This window comes from Trematomus bernacchii, unplaced genomic scaffold (genome assembly GCF_902827165.1).
Source record: "Trematomus bernacchii unplaced genomic scaffold, fTreBer1.1, whole genome shotgun sequence".
In the NCBI taxonomy this organism is placed as follows: domain Eukaryota; kingdom Metazoa; phylum Chordata; class Actinopteri; order Perciformes; family Nototheniidae; genus Trematomus; species Trematomus bernacchii.
Genome location: NW_022987705.1, coordinates 117,501 through 135,796, shown reverse-complemented (window position 1 = coordinate 135,796; position 18,296 = coordinate 117,501). Strand labels below are relative to the sequence as shown.

At 45.4% G+C, this 18,296-nt stretch overlaps 1 protein-coding gene across 1 annotated transcript in view; it reads left to right on the top strand.

The window, feature by feature from the left end:
- The window catches only part of LOC117490554 (GTPase IMAP family member 8-like), a gene marked incomplete at its 3' end in the record, with an annotated part of 46,347 nt that overhangs the window by 22,562 nt on the left and 5,489 nt on the right, over positions 1-18,296 (top strand). The gene's annotated exons all lie outside the window — the stretch shown is intronic.

The window sequence follows — 18,296 nt, the reverse complement described above, 5'->3', positions numbered from 1 at the left end:
AGTGTGAACAGAGCGGGAGCTGAAAAGGGAAACCGGAGCTGAACCAGAAAAGCTCTCGCTAGGAGCTAGAAAGGGAAAAGCGCTGGTGTGAAAGCCGCATAAGTGCTAACAGGAGAAGGGGCCAGGTGTTTGGCGCTTCGGGCCGATTTTTCCCCTTCTCCGATGGTTGGTGCAACGGAGAAGGGGAAAAGGTCCTTGGGCTTCATTTCCCCTACCCTGTGAAAAAGATTCATCCATACTTTTCAGACTACCGTCCGCACGAAATCGGAAACCCAGTTTTTGGGTGCACTCAGAAAAAAAACGGCTGTTGCAAATCATGGAAGAATGTATCCGCTCACCAAGCACTCTGAGTGGGCCTAATTTTGTGCCTCAAGACCCCCCAGCCTGGTTCTCACAATACTTTAAGTTCGACATGGAGGAATGCGAGGGCACTTTGCAGGTGACTCTACCCGATTTTGAGGCACTATTTTGGGGCATAATTTTTACATTTTCCTGGTTCTCCAAATAGTTTAAGTTCGACATTTTGAGCCATGGAGGAATGTCAGGGCACTTGGCAGGTGACCCTACCCGATTTTGAAGCACTATTTTGGGGCCTAATCATTACATTTTCACCCCTTTGGCCGGTTCTCACAAATACTTTAAGTTCGACATTTTGAGACATGGAGGAATGTCAGGGCACTTGGCAGGTGACCCTACCCGATTTTGAAGCAGTATTTTGGGGCATAATTTTTACATTTTCACCCCTTTGGCCGGTTCTCACAATACTTTAAGTTCGACATTTTGAGACATGGAGGAATGTCAGGGCACTTGGCAGGTGACCCTACCCGATTTTGAAGCACTATTTTGGGGCATAATTTTTACATTTTCACCCCTTTGGCCGGTTCTCACAAATACTTTAAGTTCGACATTTTGAGCCATGGAGGAATGTCAGGGCACTTGGCAGGTGACCCTACCCGATTTTGAAGCACTATTTTGGGGCCTAATTTTTACATTTTCACCCCTTTGGCCGGTTCTAACAAATACTTTAAGTTCGACATTTTGAGACATGGAGGAATGTCAGGGCACTTGGCAGGTGACCCTACCCGATTTTGAAGCAGTATTTTGGGGCATCATTTTTACATTTTCACCCCTTTGGCCGGTTCTCACAAATACTTTAAGTTCGACATTTTGAGACATGGAGGAATGTCAGGGCACTTGGCAGGTGACCCTACCCGATTTTGAAGCAGTATTTTGGGGCATAATTTTTACATTTTCACCCCTTTGGCCGGTTCTCACAAATACTTTAAGTTCGACATTTTGAGACATGGAGGAATGTCAGGGCACTTGGCAGGTGACCCTACCCGATTTTGAAGCACTATTTTGGGGCCTAATCATTTACATTTTCACCCCTTTGGCCGGTTCTCACAAATACTTTAAGTTCGACATTTTGAGACATGGAGGAATGTCAGGGCACTTGGCAGGTGACCCTACCCGATTTTGAAGCAGTATTTTGGGGCATAATTTTTACATTTTCACCCCTTTGGCCGGTTCTCACAATACTTTAAGTTCGACATTTTGAGACATGGAGGAATGTCAGGGCACTTGGCAGGTGACCCTACCCGATTTTGAAGCACTATTTTGGGGCATAATTTTTACATTTTCACCCCTTTGGCCGGTTCTCACAAATACTTTAAGTTCGACATTTTGAGCCATGGAGGAATGTCAGGGCACTTGGCAGGTGACCCCTACCCGATTTTGAAGCACTATTTTGGGGCCTAATTTTTACATTTTCACCCCTTTGGCCGGTTCTCACAAATACTTTAAGTTCGACATTTTGAGACATGGAGGAATGTCAGGGCACTTGGCAGGTGACCCTACCCGATTTTGAAGCAGTATTTTGGGGCATCATTTTTACATTTTCACCCCTTTGGCCGGTTCTCACAAATACTTTAAGTTCGACATTTTGAGACATGGAGGAATGTCAGGGCACTTGGCAGGTGACCCTACCCGATTTTGAAGCACTATTTTGGGGCATAATTTTTACATTTTCACCCCTTTGGCCGGTTCTCACAAATACTTTAAGTTCGACATTTTGAGACATGGAGGAATGTCAGGGCACTTGGCAGGTGACCCTACCCGATTTTGAAGCAGTATTTTGGGGCATAATTTTTACATTTTCACCCCTTTGGCCGGTTCTCACAAATACTTTAAGTTCGACATTTTGAGACATGGAGGAATGTCAGGGCACTTGGCAGGTGACCCTACCCGATTTTGAAGCACTATTTTGGGGCCTAATTTTTACATTTTCACCCCTTTGGCCGGTTCTCACAAATACTTTAAGTTCGACATTTTGAGCCATGGAGGAATGTCAGGGCACTTGGCAGGTGACCCTACCCGATTTTGAAGCAGTATTTTGGGGCCTAATTTTTACATTTTCACCCCTTTGGCCGGTTCTCACAAATACTTTAAGTTCGACATTTTGAGCCATGGAGGAATGTCAGGGCACTTGGCAGGTGACCCTACCCGATTTTGAAGCAGTATTTTGGGGCCTAATTTTTACATTTTCACCCCTTTGGCCGGTTCTCACAAATACTTTAAGTTCGACATTTTGAGACATGGAGGAATGTCAGGGCACTTGGCAGGTGACCCTACCCGATTTTGAAGCAGTATTTTGGGGCCTAATTTTTACATTTTCACCCCTTTGGCCGGTTCTCACAAATACTTTAAGTTCGACATTTTGAGACATGGAGGAATGTCAGGGCACTTGGCAGGTGACCCTACCCGATTTTGAAGCACTATTTTGGGGCATAATTTTTACATTTTCACCCCTTTGGCCGGTTCTCACAAATACTTTAAGTTCGACATTTTGAGACATGGAGGAATGTCAGGGCACTTGGCAGGTGACCCTACCCGATTTTGAAGCAGTATTTTGGGGCATCATTTTTACATATTCACCCCTTTGGCCGGTTCTCACAAATACTTTAAGTTCGACATTTTGAGACATGGAGGAATGTCAGGGCACTTGGCAGGTGACCCTACCCGATTTTGAAGCACTATTTTGGGGCATAATTTTTACATTTTCACCCCTTTGGCCGGTTCTCACAAATACTTTAAGTTCGACATTTTGAGACATGGAGGAATGTCAGGGCACTTGGCAGGTGACCCTACCCGATTTTGAAGCAGTATTTTGGGGCATAATTTTTACATTTTCACCCCTTTGGCCGGTTCTCACAAATACTTTAAGTTCGACATTTTGAGACATGGAGGAATGTCAGGGCACTTGGCGGGTGACCCTACCCGATTTTGAAGCACTATTTTGGGGCCTAATTTTTACATTTTCACCCCTTTGGCCGGTTCTCACAAATACTTTAAGTTCGACATTTTGAGCCATGGAGGAATGTCAGGGCACTTGGCAGGTGACCCTACCCGATTTTGAAGCAGTATTTTGGGGCCTAATTTTTACATTTTCACCCCTTTGGCCGGTTCTCACAAATACTTTAAGTTCGACATTTTGAGCCATGGAGGAATGTCAGGGCACTTGGCAGGTGACCCTACCCGATTTTGAAGCAGTATTTTGGGGCATAATTTTTACATTTTCACCCCTTTGGCCGGTTCTCACAAATACTTTAAGTTCGACATTTTGAGACATGGAGGAATGTCAGGGCACTTGGCAGGTGACCCTACCCGATTTTGAAGCACTATTTTGGGGCCTAATTTTTACATTTTCACCCCTTTGGCCGGTTCTCACAAATACTTTAAGTTCGACATTTTGAGACATGGAGGAATGTCAGGGCACTTGGCAGGTGACCCTACCCGATTTTGAAGCAGTATTTTGGGGCCTAATTTTTACATTTTCACCCCTTTGGCCGGTTCTCACAAATACTTTAAGTTCGACATTTTGAGACATGGAGGAATGTCAGGGCACTTGGCAGGTGACCCTACCCGATTTTGAAGCAGTATTTTGGGGCCTAATTTTTACATTTTCACCCCTTTGGCCGGTTCTCACAAATACTTTAAGTTCGACATTTTGAGACATGGAGGAATGTCAGGGCACTTGGCAGGTGACCCTACCCGATTTTGAAGCAGTATTTTGGGGCCTAATTTTTACATTTTCACCCCTTTGGCCGGTTCTCACAAATACTTTAAGTTCGACATTTTGAGACATGGAGGAATGTCAGGGCACTTGGCAGGTGACCCTACCCGATTTTGAAGCAGTATTTTGGGGCCTAATTTTTACATTTTCACCCCTTTGGCCGGTTCTCACAAATACTTTAAGTTCGACATTTTGAGACATGGAGGAATGTCAGGGCACTTGGCAGGTGACCCTACCCGATTTTGAAGCACTATTTTGGGGCATAATTTTTACATTTTCACCCCTTTGGCCGGTTCTCACAAATACTTTAAGTTCGACATTTTGAGCCATGGAGGAATGTCAGGGCACTTGGCAGGTGACCCTACCCGATTTTGAAGCACTATTTTGGGGCCTAATTTTTACATTTTCACCCCTTTGGCCGGTTCTCACAAATACTTTAAGTTTCGACATTTTGAGACATGGAGGAATGTCAGGGCACTTGGCAGGTGACCCTACCCGATTTTGAAGCAGCTATTTTGGGGCATAATTTTTACATTTTCACCCCCTTTGGCCGGTTCTCACAAATACTTTAAGTTCGACATTTTGAGACATGGAGGAATGTCAATGGCACTTGGCAGGTGACCCTACCCGATTTTGAAGCAGCTATTTTGGGGCCTAATTTTTACATTTTCACCCCTTTGGCCGGTTCTCACAAATACTTTAAGTTCGACATTTTGAGACATGGAGGAATGTCAGGGCACTTGGCAGGTGACCCTACCCGATTTTGAAGCACTATTTTGGGGCCTAATTTTTACATTTTCACCCCTTTGGCCGGTTCTCACAAATACTTTAAGTTCGACATTTTGAGCCATGGAGGAATGTCAGGGCACTTGGCAGGGGACCCTACCCGATTTTGAAGCAGTATTTTGGGGCATAATTTTTACATTTTCACCCCTTTGGCCGGTTCTCACAAATACTTTAAGTTCGACATTTTGAGACATGGAGGAATGTCAGGGCACTTGGCAGGTGACCCTACCCGATTTTGAAGCAGCTATTTTGGGGCCTAATTTTTACATTTTCACCCCTTTGGCCGGTTCTCACAAATACTTTAAGTTCGACATTTTGAGACATGGAGGAATGTCAGGGCACTTGGCAGGTGACCCTACCCGATTTTGAAGCAGTATTTTGGGGCATAATTTTTACATTTTCACCCCTTTGGCCGGTTCTCACAAATACTTTAAGTTCGACATTTTGAGACATGGAGGAATGTCAGGGCACTTGGCAGGTGACCCTACCCGATTTTGAAGCAGTATTTTGGGGCATCATTTTTACATTTTCACCCCTTTGGCCGGTTCTCACAAATACTTTAAGTTCGACATTTTGAGACATGGAGGAATGTCAGGGCACTTGGCAGGTGACCCTACCCGATTTTGAAGCACTATTTTGGGGCATAATTTTTACATTTTCACCCCTTTGGCCGGTTCTCACAAATACTTTAAGTTCGACATTTTGAGACATGGAGGAATGTCAATGCACTTGGCAGGTGACCCTACCCGATTTTGAAGCAGTATTTTGGGGCATAATTTTTACATTTTCACCCCTTTGGCCGGTTCTCACAAATACTTTAAGTTCGACATTTTGAGACATGGAGGAATGTCAGGGCACTTGGCAGGTGACCCTACCCGATTTTGAAGCACTATTTTGGGGCCTAATTTTTACATTTTCACCCCTTTGGCCGGTTCTCACAAATACTTTAAGTTCGACATTTTGAGCCATGGAGGAATGTCAGGGCACTTGGCAGGTGACCCTACCCGATTTTGAAGCAGTATTTTGGGGCCTAATTTTTACATTTTCACCCCTTTGGCCGGTTCTCACAAATACTTTAAGTTCGACATTTTGAGCCATGGAGGAATGTCAGGGCACTTTGCAGGTGACCCTACCCGATTTTGAAGCAGTATTTTGGGGCATAATTTTTACATTTTCACCCCTTTGGCCGGTTCTCACAAATACTTTAAGTTCGACATTTTGAGACATGGAGGAATGTCAGGGCACTTGGCAGGTGACCTTACCCGATTTTGAAGCACTATTTTGGGGCCTAATTTTTACATTTTCACCCCTTTGGCCGGTTCTCACAAATACTTTAAGTTCGACATTTTGAGCCATGGAGGAATGTCAGGGCACTTGGCAGGTGACCCTACCCGATTTTGAAGCAGTATTTTGGGGCCTAATTTTTACATTTTCAGCCCTTTGGCCGGTTCTCACAAATACTTTAAGTTCGACATTTTGAGCCATGGAGGAATGTCAGGGCACTTGGCAGGTGACCCTACCCGATTTTGAAGCAGTATTTTGGGGCATCATTTTTACATTTTCACCCCTTTGGCCGGTTCTCACAAATACTTTAAGTTCGACATTTTGAGACATGGAGGAATGTCAGGGCACTTGGCAGGTGACCCTACCCGATTTTGAAGCACTATTTTGGGGCATAATTTTTACATTTTCACCCCTTTGGCCGGTTCTCACAAATACTTTAAGTTCGACATTTTGAGACATGGAGGAATGTCAGGGCACTTGGCAGGTGACCCTACCCGATTTTGAAGCACTATTTTGGGGCATAATTTTTACATTTTCACCCCTTTGGCCGGTTCTCACAAATACTTTAAGTTCGACATTTTGAGCCATGGAGGAATGTCAGGGCACTTGGCAGGTGACCCTACCCGATTTTGAAGCACTATTTTGGGGCCTAATTTTTACATTTTCACCCCTTTGGCCGGTTCTCACAAATACTTTAAGTTTGACATTTTGAGACATGGAGGAATGTCAGGGCACTTGGCAGGTGACCCTACCCGATTTTGAAGCAGTATTTTGGGGCATCATTTTTACATTTTCACCCCTTTGGCCGGTTCTCACAAATACTTTAAGTTCGACATTTTGAGACATGGAGGAATGTCAGGGCACTTGGCAGGTGACCCTACCCGATTTTGAAGCACTATTTTGGGGCATAATTTTTACATTTTCACCCCTTTGGCCGGTTCTCACAAATACTTTAAGTTCGACATTTTGAGACATGGAGGAATGTCAGGGCACTTGGCAGGTGACCCTACCCGATTTTGAAGCAGTATTTTGGGGCCTAATTTTTACATTTTCACCCCTTTGGCCGGTTCTCACAAATACTTTAAGTTCGACATTTTGAGACATGGAGGAATGTCAGGGCACTTGGCAGGTGACCCTACCCGATTTTGAAGCAGTATTTTGGGGCATAATTTTTACATTTTCACCCCTTTGGCCGGTTCTCACAAATACTTTAAGTTCGACATTTTGAGACATGGAGGAATGTCAGGGCACTTGGCAGGTGACCCTACCCGATTTTGAAGCACTATTTTGGGGTCTAATTTTTACATTTTCACCCCTTTGGCCGGTTCTCACAAATACTTTAAGTTCGACATTTTGAGACATGGAGGAATGTCAGGGCACTTGGCAGGTGACCCTACCCGATTTTGAAGCAGTATTTTGGGGCATAATTTTTACATTTTCACCCCTTTGGCCGGTTCTCACAAATACTTTAAGTTCGACATTTTGAGACATGGAGGAATGTCAGGGCACTTGGCAGGTGACCCTACCCGATTTTGAAGCACTATTTTGGGGCATAATTTTTACATTTTCACCCCTTTGGCCGGTTCTCACAAATACTTTAAGTTCGACATTTTGAGACATGGAGGAATGTCAGGGCACTTGGCAGGTGACCCTACCCGATTTTGAAGCACTATTTTGGGGCATAATTTTTACATTTTCACCCCTTTGGCCGGTTCTCACAAATACTTGTAAGTTCGACATTTTGAGCCATGGAGGAATGTCAGGGCACTTGGCAGGTGACCCTACCCGATTTTGAAGCACTATTTTGGGGCCTAATTTTTACATTTTCACCCCTTTGGCCGGTTCTCACAAATACTTTAAGTTTGACATTTTGAGACATGGAGGAATGTCAGGGCACTTGGCAGGTGACCCTACCCGATTTTGAAGCAGTATTTTGGGGCATCATTTTTACATTTTCACCCCTTTGGCCGGTTCTCACAAATACTTTAAGTTCGACATTTTGAGACATGGAGGAATGTCAGGGCACTTGGCAGGTGACCCTACCCGATTTTGAAGCACTATTTTGGGGCATAATTTTTACATTTTCACCCCTTTGGCCGGTTCTCACAAATACTTTAAGTTCGACATTTTGAGACATGGAGGAATGTCAATGCACTTGGCAGGTGACCCTACCCGATTTTGAAGCAGTATTTTGGGGCATAATTTTTACATTTTCACCCCTTTGGCCGGTTCTCACAAATACTTTAAGTTCGACATTTTGAGACATGGAGGAATGTCAGGGCACTTGGCAGGTGACCCTACCCGATTTTGAAGCACTATTTTGGGGCCTAATTTTTACATTTTCACCCCTTTGGCCGGTTCTCACAAATACTTTAAGTTCGACATTTTGAGCCATGAAGGAATGTCAGGGCACTTGGCAGGTGACCCTACCCGATTTTGAAGCAGTATTTTGGGGCCTAATTTTTACATTTTCACCCCTTTGGCCGGTTCTCACAAATACTTTAAGTTCGACATTTTGAGCCATGGAGGAATGTCAGGGCACTTGGCAGGTGACCCTACCCGATTTTGAAGCAGTATTTTGGGGCATAATTTTTACATTTTCACCCCTTTGGCCGGTTCTCACAAATACTTTAAGTTCGACATTTTGAGACATGGAGGAATGTCAGGGCACTTGGCAGGTGACCCTACCCGATTTTGAAGCACTATTTTGGGGCCTAATTTTTACATTTTCACCCCTTTGGCCGGTTCTCACAAATACTTTAAGTTCGACATTTTGAGACATGGAGGAATGTCAGGGCACTTGGCAGGTGACCCTACCCGATTTTGAAGCAGTATTTTGGGGCATAATTTTTACATTTTCACCCCTTTGGCCGGTTCTCACAAATACTTTAAGTTCGACATTTTGAGACATGGAGGAATGTCAGGGCACTTGGCAGGTGACCCTACCCGATTTTGAAGCACTATTTTGGGGCATAATTTTTACATTTTCACCCCTTTGGCCGGTTCTCACAAATACTTTAAGTTCGACATTTTGAGACATGGAGGAATGTCAGGGCACTTGGCAGGTGACCCTACCCGATTTTGAAGCACTATTTTGGGGCATAATTTTTACATTTTCACCCCTTTGGCCGGTTCTCACAAATACTTTAAGTTCGACATTTTGAGACATGGAGGAATGTCAGGGCACTTGGCAGGTGACCCTACCCGATTTTGAAGCACTATTTTGGGGCCTAATTTTTACATTTTCACCCCTTTGGCCGGTTCTCACAAATACTTTAAGTTCGACATTTTGAGACATGGAGGAATGTCAGGGCACTTGGCAGGTGACCCTACCCGATTTTGAAGCACTATTTTGGGGCATAATTTTTACATTTTCACCCCTTTGGCCGGTTCTCACAAATACTTTAAGTTCGACATTTTGAGACATGGAGGAATGTCAGGGCACTTGGCAGGTGACCCTACCCGATTTTGAAGCAGTATTTTGGGGCATAATTTTTACATTTTCACCCCTTTGGCCGGTTCTCACAAATACTTTAAGTTCGACATTTTGAGACATGGAGGAATGTCAGGGCACTTGGCAGGTGACCCTACCCGATTTTGAAGCACTATTTTGGGGCCTAATTTTTACATTTTCACCCCTTTGGCCGGTTCTCACAAATACTTTAAGTTCGACATTTTGAGACATGGAGGAATGTCAGGGCACTTGGCAGGTGACCCTACCCGATTTTGAAGCAGTATTTTGGGGCATAATTTTTACATTTTCACCCCTTTGCCCGGTTCTCACAAAAGTTGAGTTGGATGATTTTGCCCATGGAGGATTGTCAGGGGAGTCCGCGGGGGACTCCTGCGGGGTCATGAGGCACTATTTTGGGGTACTTTTTTTTCATTTTCACCCAAATTTCCCTGGATGAAATATTTTTTTGTTTTTTTTGTTTTTAGCCCAGTTTTGGCCACAGCGTTGCCTGGAGGATAGGACCGAGATATGACAGACTCTCTGGCTGCCTCACAAGTCACTATTGTCGGACACTTTCTTTGCTTTACCCCGGTTCTATCACTCTTTCCTCCTTTGACCATACAACCCGTTTCCTGCTGGGGTGGTGCCTGGTTCCGGGGTACCCCAAACCCTCTCATGGTCGGGGCACCATGTATTGATGCATCGGACCCAATGTTGCCATCACCATTCCCGCGTTGGTGCGGAGGTGGGACCATCTGACCCGGTGGTAACCCAATACCTCCCTTGGTCCATGCACCATGAATTGATGCATCGGACCCAGTGTCGCAACCACCGATCACGCTAACGCATATAAACGGAGAACTATAACATCATTTTGATCAAATTCATTGTGTGTGTTTCAGTAAGGATGTCATCTGAATGCCCGGTGTGCAGACTCTTCTATCTGGCATTGAACAAACACCTTAAGCACAAGCATGCAGTGCGGAACTTGGAGGAGAGGGGAATCCTCCTGAAAATAGCCAGTGGAAGGATAAATGTTCGGACCAAACCCTGTCCCATCGCTGGGTGTTCGTACGCTGGGAAGAGACTGGACCGTCATGTAAAACATGACCACCCTGAGTTGTCCCGATATGAGGCACAGCAGGTCATGGCAAGGCTGAAGCATAGTGTGGCACTGCAGTTGCTCCATGACCTCCGTGAGACTAACCCCATCATTGGAATGGCTACATCATTGGATATAGACAATGAGGAGGAATACCCCGGGCACCCTCCACCCTTCTCCCCACATACCGAGTGTGACAACGAGGACTGCAGGCAGGTGATGCTGGAAAATGTGGCATTGAGGGCTCAGAAGGATGCCCTCAATGATGAGGTGAAGACCCTGCGCACCAGGCTGAAAAAGGAGCTAAAACCCAGGAAGCAGAGTGCTGCTGTGCTTGAGGAAGAGGACGAATGTATACGATTTAAGGGCCTGGCAATCCCAAGTACCTCCGGCATAAACACAGTAGCCTCAGGCAGCAATACCCCTGTGAAGAGCCCGGTGAAGACTGTCATGCAGTCCCCAGTAACCTCCGATAGCGGGAGCCCGGTGAAGACTGTCATGCAGTCCCCAGTAACCTCCGGTAGCGAGACCCCTGTGAAGAGCCCGGTGAAGACTGTCATGCAGTCCCCAGTAACCTCCGGTAGCGAGACCCCTGTGAAGAGCCCGGTGAAGACTGTCATGCTTGCAGTAGCCTCCGGTGGGAAGAGACCGGTAAAGAACCCTGTGAAGAGCCCAGTGAAGACTGTCATGCTTGCAGTAGCCTCCGGTGGAAAGAGACCGGTAAAGAACCCTGTGAAGAGCCCAGTGAAGACTGTCATGCTTGCAGTAGCCTCCGGTGGAAAGAGACCGGTAAAGAACCCTGTGAAGAGCCCAGTGAAGACTGTCATGCTTGCAGTAGCCTCCGGTGGAAAGAGACCGGTAAATAACCCTGTGAAGAGCCCAGTGAAGACTGTCATGCTTGCAGTAGCCTCCGGTGGGAAGAGTACGGTCAAGAACCCTGTGAAGAGCCCAGTGAAGACTGTCATATTACCAGTTTCCTCCGGTAGCGAGACCCCTGTGAAGAGCCCGGTGAAGACTGTCATGTTTGCAGTAGCCTCCAGTAGCGAGACCCCTGTGAAGAGCCCGGTGGAAACTGTCATGTTTGCAGTAGCCTCCGGTAGCGAGACCCCTGTGAAGAGCCCGGTGGAAACTGTCATGTTTGCAGTAGCCTCCGGTAGCGAGACCCCTGTGAAGAGCCCGGTGGAAACTGTCATGTTTGCAGTAGCCTCCGGTAGCTAGACCCCTGTATGCCGGAAGACCCGTGCCTCTAAGCTGGCTAAGGACTTGCCCTCTCCCTCAAATTACTGGTCCACTGGGTATGGACGGGGGAATACCATGCGTGAAATCACGTTGCCTAGAAGCATGGAGGCGTACCTTCAGACATACTTGGATCATTGTTTGGGTGTCGCCCCGACAGTAAAACAGAAAGACAATGTTGTGTCGAAGATCAGCCGGATAAAGAACTTCATAGTATACATGGCCCATGGTGTTAACCGCCTGTCAGACTGGCTGTTCCTAAGAAACATGAAGATGATCCGTGGCTGGAGCGAGTATATTGTAAAGCCGGGCCGGGCAGTCACAACATCAGAGTTCTTCCTGAAGAATGTGCACCAGTTCATGGGGTACATGTCTGAGTCAAAGCCCCGGGGGTGCAGGCTCACCCAGTCTGATATGACCCACATAATGAGAGAGGTGAAAGCCAACATGAAACACTTGAATAAGGCAGTCACTCTACATCAGTTTAAGGTGAAGAGGAACAAACTGGATCGTCTGCCAAGCCAGGCGGAGCTTCTCGCCGCCATGGCGGCCGCTGAGAAGCGCATCCCGGAGCTCCTCGACCTGATGGCCGGCACGCCGACCTCAACCACCCAGAAGCTTCTCTATGGCTATCTCACCCTCCATTGGAGCCTCCTGTATGGCCACCGTACGGGCGTGTACGCAAACATGAAAAACAGTGAGGTCTTAGAGGCAGCCATAAGGGGAACTGCTGAGGGCTACATCATCCATGTGCAGGATCACAAGACGGCCAAGACATATGGCGAAGCACAGCTGGCGCTTACAGTAGAGGAGTTTAGCTGGGTCATGCAGTGGATGGGGATTAAAGAGGCATTGCTGGGTCCTCAGAATGAATTCTTCCTTTTCACAAGGGGGAATCGGGCCTCTAAGAACCTGAACGCTCACTTGAAGAGGGCATGGGCTGATGCTGGGCTAGAAACAGCCGTCACCTTCACAATCCTGCGCACTGCCCTGGCTGACAATATCAAGCATCACCAAGATCCAGAAAGCCGGTCGATTCTCGCCAGGTTTATGTGTCACGACGTAACCACGGCGGACCGGTTCTACGCGAATGCGCCAGGAATAAAGGAGGCATTGAGAATCCGCTCCATGTTCAGGGTGTCATCAGATGCGGCAGCAGCTGCATCATCATCAGAAGGATGTCTACCGCTGTCAGACGGGGAGACCTCCGAAGAGGGCTGCTATAACAGTACTGCTTCTTCTTCTTCTTCACCTGATGGGTCATTGGAGCGGCAGCAGCAGCGGAAGCGGAAGCGGGAGGGAAAGAGGCCAATGAAGTCGGGACCGGGGCTGGTTGACACTCCTGATGATGGGGCAGGGGCCGTGGACTCAACCTGTTTGCCCTGGTGCACCGTACAAATTAGACGCCTAATTTGGTCCCCAGAACCCCGCTAAACATTGTGAATATGTATACCGTGTATATAATTATTATTATTATTATAGTCCCACTGTTAGGGATGGTGCTGGAGGTCTCTAGTCCGTCCTTCGGGGCTCTGTGAGCGGGCAAAGAGAGGTGATTTTGCCGGACTCTCTCCTGGAGGTGTGAAATAAACAGAGTCCCACTGTTAGGGGGCCATGCTGGAAGTCATTAGTCCGTACTTTGGGGGTCTGTGAGTAGGTATTGCACTATTTACAAAATGTATACCCAGTTTTTGGGTGCACTCAGAAAAAAAACGGCTGTTGCAAATCATGGAAGAATGTACCCACTCACCAAGTACTCAGAGTGGGCCTTATTTTGTGCCTCAAGACCCCCCAGCCTGGTGCTACACAACGTAGGTTAAGAAATGTAGTAGTACTGTTATAGCAGCAGTAGTACGTGTAAATAGTTGATGTTTTAGTCTGTGTGTACTGTGATTTTTGTTACTGCAACGTGTAAATAGTTGATGTTTTAGGCTGTGTGTACTGTGGTTTTTGTTCAAATAAAATAAAAAAAAATAAAAAAAAATAACCTTGATGGTTAACAGGGGCAGATAAAGTGCCACTTTCCATCAGCACCGGGGAGGCACTCTCCTTGGTGCTGAACCCTGTGATGAGCGCTCAAGTGTTGGCGGAGGAGGTGTAAGCCAGAGGAGGGTGAACAAAAGTTAAAGTGTTTGAACCTCCAGCCCAGAAGGGGGGTGGTGGTGCCAATAAGAAGGCCGAATTTGGATGCTGATGGGCGGACATAAAAGCACCACAAAATCCACCCCCTTTAGGGTCACCAGGGGCACGAGAATACCCTCCACAGAAGGGGGGGTGGTGCCGTGAAGAAGGACGAATATGAATGCTGATGGGCGGACATAGAAGCACCATAAAAACCACCCCCCTTGTAGGGTCACCAGGGGCACGAGAATACCCTCCACAGAAGGGGGGGTGGTGCCGTGAAGAAGGACGAATATGGATGCTGATGGGCGGACATAGAAGCACCATAAAAACCACCCCCCTTGTAGGGTCACCAGGGGCACGAGGTTCTGGTGGGTGTGAATACCTGTGTTTAGTCCGTGGGGGAGTGCTTAACTGTGGGGGCCCGGGGACTCACGGTGTGCAAGGTTATGGAGGTGCCACTGTTAGGGACTGCTGCTGGAGGTCTCTAGTCCGTCCTTCGGGGCTCTGTGAGCGGGCAAAGATAGGTGGATTTCCCCCTGGTCTCTCCTGGCGGTGTGAAATAAACTGAGTCCCACTGTTAGGGACTGCTGCTGGAGGTCTCTAGTCCGTCCTTCGGGGCTCTGTGAGCGGGCAAAGATGGGTGGATTTCCCCCTGGTCTCTCCTGGAGGTGTGAAATAAACTGAGTCCCACTGTTAGGGACTGCTGCTGGAGGTCTCTAGTCCGTCCTTCGGGGCTCTGTGAGCGGGCAAAGAGAGGTACATTTCCCGGTCTCCGCCCTGGAGGTGTGAAATAACCAGAGTCCCACTGTTAGGGACTGCTGCTGGAGGTCTCCTGCATTTAAACAGATTAACCAGTTTATAACGTTACTTTAGCCCTGATCAGAGCCCTGTTTTATGGGTAAGACAGCGATGTGCTGTACCCTGGCTCTCTGAGACCCTGCTAAAAGCAGTGAGTCTGCTGCCTGCATTTAAACAGATTCACCAGTTTATAACGTTACTTTAGCCCTGATCAGAGCCCTGTTTTATGGGTAAGACAGCGATGTGCTGTACCCTGGCTCTCTGGCTCTCTGAGACCCTGCTAAAAGCAGTGAGTCTGCTGCCTGCATTTAAACAGATTCACCAGTTTATAACGTTACTTTAGCCCTGATCAGAGCCCTGTTCTCAAATCGTATTTTCAGAATCTGACCCTCTGCCGTAACTCCGCTCCCCAAGGTCCTAGAGATTCGGCGATGGTACCGTTGGATGCGGGGTACGTGTAAATGGGGGGGTAGAGAAAATTCCTGAACCGAACAGAGCTTGTTATCAAAAGTTATGGATTAGTAGCAATATTTCACAATGGAGCTCTCCGGGGTGCTGAAGGTCATTAGTCCGTCGTTTGGGTGTCTGTGAGCGGGCAGAGAGAAGTGATTTCCCCCTGGTCTCTCCTGGAGGTGTGAAATAACCAGAGTCCCACTGTTAGGGACTGCTGCTGGAGGTCTCTAGTCCGTCCTTCGGGGCTCTGTGAGCGGGCAGAGAGAGGTGATTTCCCCCTGGTCTCTCCTGGAAGTGTGAAATAACCAGAGTCCCACTGTTAGGGACTGCTGCTGGAGGTCTCTAGTCCGTCCTTCGGGGCTCTGTGAGCGGGCAAAGAGAGGTGATTTTCCCGGTCTCCGTCCTGGAGGTGTGAAATAAACAGAGTGCTACATTTTGTAAATAGCAGAATACCTCCATGGCGCATAACTGCACTTTACAAGCCAGGGAAGGTGCTTCAATCCTGGGTATACATTTTGTAAATAGTGCAATACCTCCAGGGCGCATAACTGCACTTTACAAGCCAGGGAAGGTGCCTCAATCCTGGGTATACATTTTGTAAATAGTGCAATACCTCCAGGGCGCATAACTGCACTTTACAAGCCAGGGAAGGTGCCTGAATCCTGGGGTAAACATTGTTTAATTGTTTAAGTGTTTTTAAATGTATGGAACAGTGTTTTGTCTCTTTCAAAACTCTCCCGCCATGGGGACGATATTATATTCACTATGGCCGTTAATATTCCAGTGAGACGAAGTACGTCCGGTGACGGGTGTGATCCCATGTTAATTTTGTCCAAAAACCAGAGCATTCCCTCATCCCACGTTACGTTTGTTATGAACGTATCTTAAATACGTTTATTTTCTACATATCTTTGCCATTTATTGTCTTGCTTATTATAATGATAATAGTCATTTATAAATATCATTTTAGAGCACACATTTGAAATCGACGATCGGGCTCGATATCCTATGGTTAAATTAAAATCAGTAGGCGAGGCTGTAATTTAGAAGTTGACAGTATTAAACTGTGTACAGCCCTGGAGGTTTAGGGGATAGGAAACACATTGGTGTGTACAAATGTAAAACATGTAATTAATAAATGGGTGAAAATCGCTTGTGTCCATAATGGGCAGCATTAATATATACCCACATGCCAGCTCATTGTTACTGTAATTCTACTCCACTACAATTCAGAGGTTAACCTGGTATTTTTACTCCACTACATTTATTTTAGTTACTTTGCAGATTCTGATTAATGATGTGAAATATAAACAACCCTTAAATCAGACTTTAGTTACACCTGAGTAAAATTCAGTGAAGGTGATTGTCAAGTGCCAACAATCAGGCGAGATATTTGGTAGTTGGTACTTGAGAAGACTAAACATTTATCTGCAGATCCCTATAAAGTATATTCATTACTTGTTATTCTCTACTAATAGTTAATTAAAGACTGTATATAATGGCTATTTTGCACATCCCTTTCAAGATTTCATGATTTTCTAAGGTTTATTGACATATCATATACACAACTATGTTGAAGTTATGCAATGAATGAAAAACTTGGGTCACAGGTTCCTCAACAGTGCATTACAAGACATCTATCAATATGTGTGTATACCTCCACCATTAAACTCAAATTCTGCACATTTCTTATACTATCTACATACATAAGAGTATAATTAATGTGTATAATATCAGTTAAAATAAGTGCTTCAACATAGTTAACATTGCAGGAAAGCAATATATTAGACGTTAAGTACTTTGTCAGGCTTAATATTTATCTGTAGATAGATACCCCCAAAGCTTTTTTCTTATTTGAAAGAAGACCTTAACCTAAAGTATTCTTTAATGTGTTAATAAAGGTTAATTCGTTTGTCTGTTTTGCACATCCTCATATTAATATCTTTGTACATCAGGCACTAAACTGTTTTATTGTATCAATTCTACATTGAAGGGTGGAATTGACTACACATCTTCAGAAACATAATTTGCTTCAGATATACTGTAACTCATAGCAATATTGTAACCATTAAGAAAAGCCAACTGCATTAAAAACCCAGTTAACAAACACTAGGTAAAGTATTTTTCCTTCAGTAATGAAGATGTAATTCCAATGTAGACACACCTGGGGTCGCCGTTCAGTCTGTTATGCTGAGCCATGCATTGTCTGGAACGTAAAAGGGACGAAGAAGACAAAGTGAAGTGACGTACTTCCGGTTCAATGTGAAAACATTCCCAGTGCATTCCCACTACACAGCAGCTTTTTGGCATGTTAAAACTATTATTTTCTGCCTCGCTCATGAGAGTAACAGCTGGCGAAATTACAGCCTCGCCTACTGATTTTAATTTAACCATATATCGAGCCCGATCGTCGATTTCAAATGTGTGCTCTAAAATGATATTTATAAATGACTATTATCATTATTATAAGTAAGACAATAAATGGCAAAGATATGTAGAAAATAAACGTATTTGAGATATGTTCATAACAAACGTAATGTGGGAGAAAATATGTTTCTAGAAGATATGTAGAAAATAAACGTATTTAAGATATGTTCATAACAAACGTAACGTGGGAGAAAATATGTTTCTAGAAGATATGTAGAAAATAAACGTATTTGAGATGCGTTCATAACAAACGTAACGTGTGAGAAAATATGTTTCTACCTAAACGTAATTGAGAATGCAGTTTAGTTCTGTGGGAACGTAATTTTTAGGAGACAGGGTTGCACACACACACAGACACACACTAAACTTATGTCATTCCGCACATACAAATCTCTTAACCTTAATTGTCTATTGATATGATAACGTTTGGCTGTAGTTTAATGATTGATAGCACTATATTTAGAAGACAAGGCTAATTGGATGTAGTTTAGACTTTTCAAAGGGTGGTGCCCCAAATAAATGCATTATTATTTGAATGTAATGTTTAAAATAATGACTAT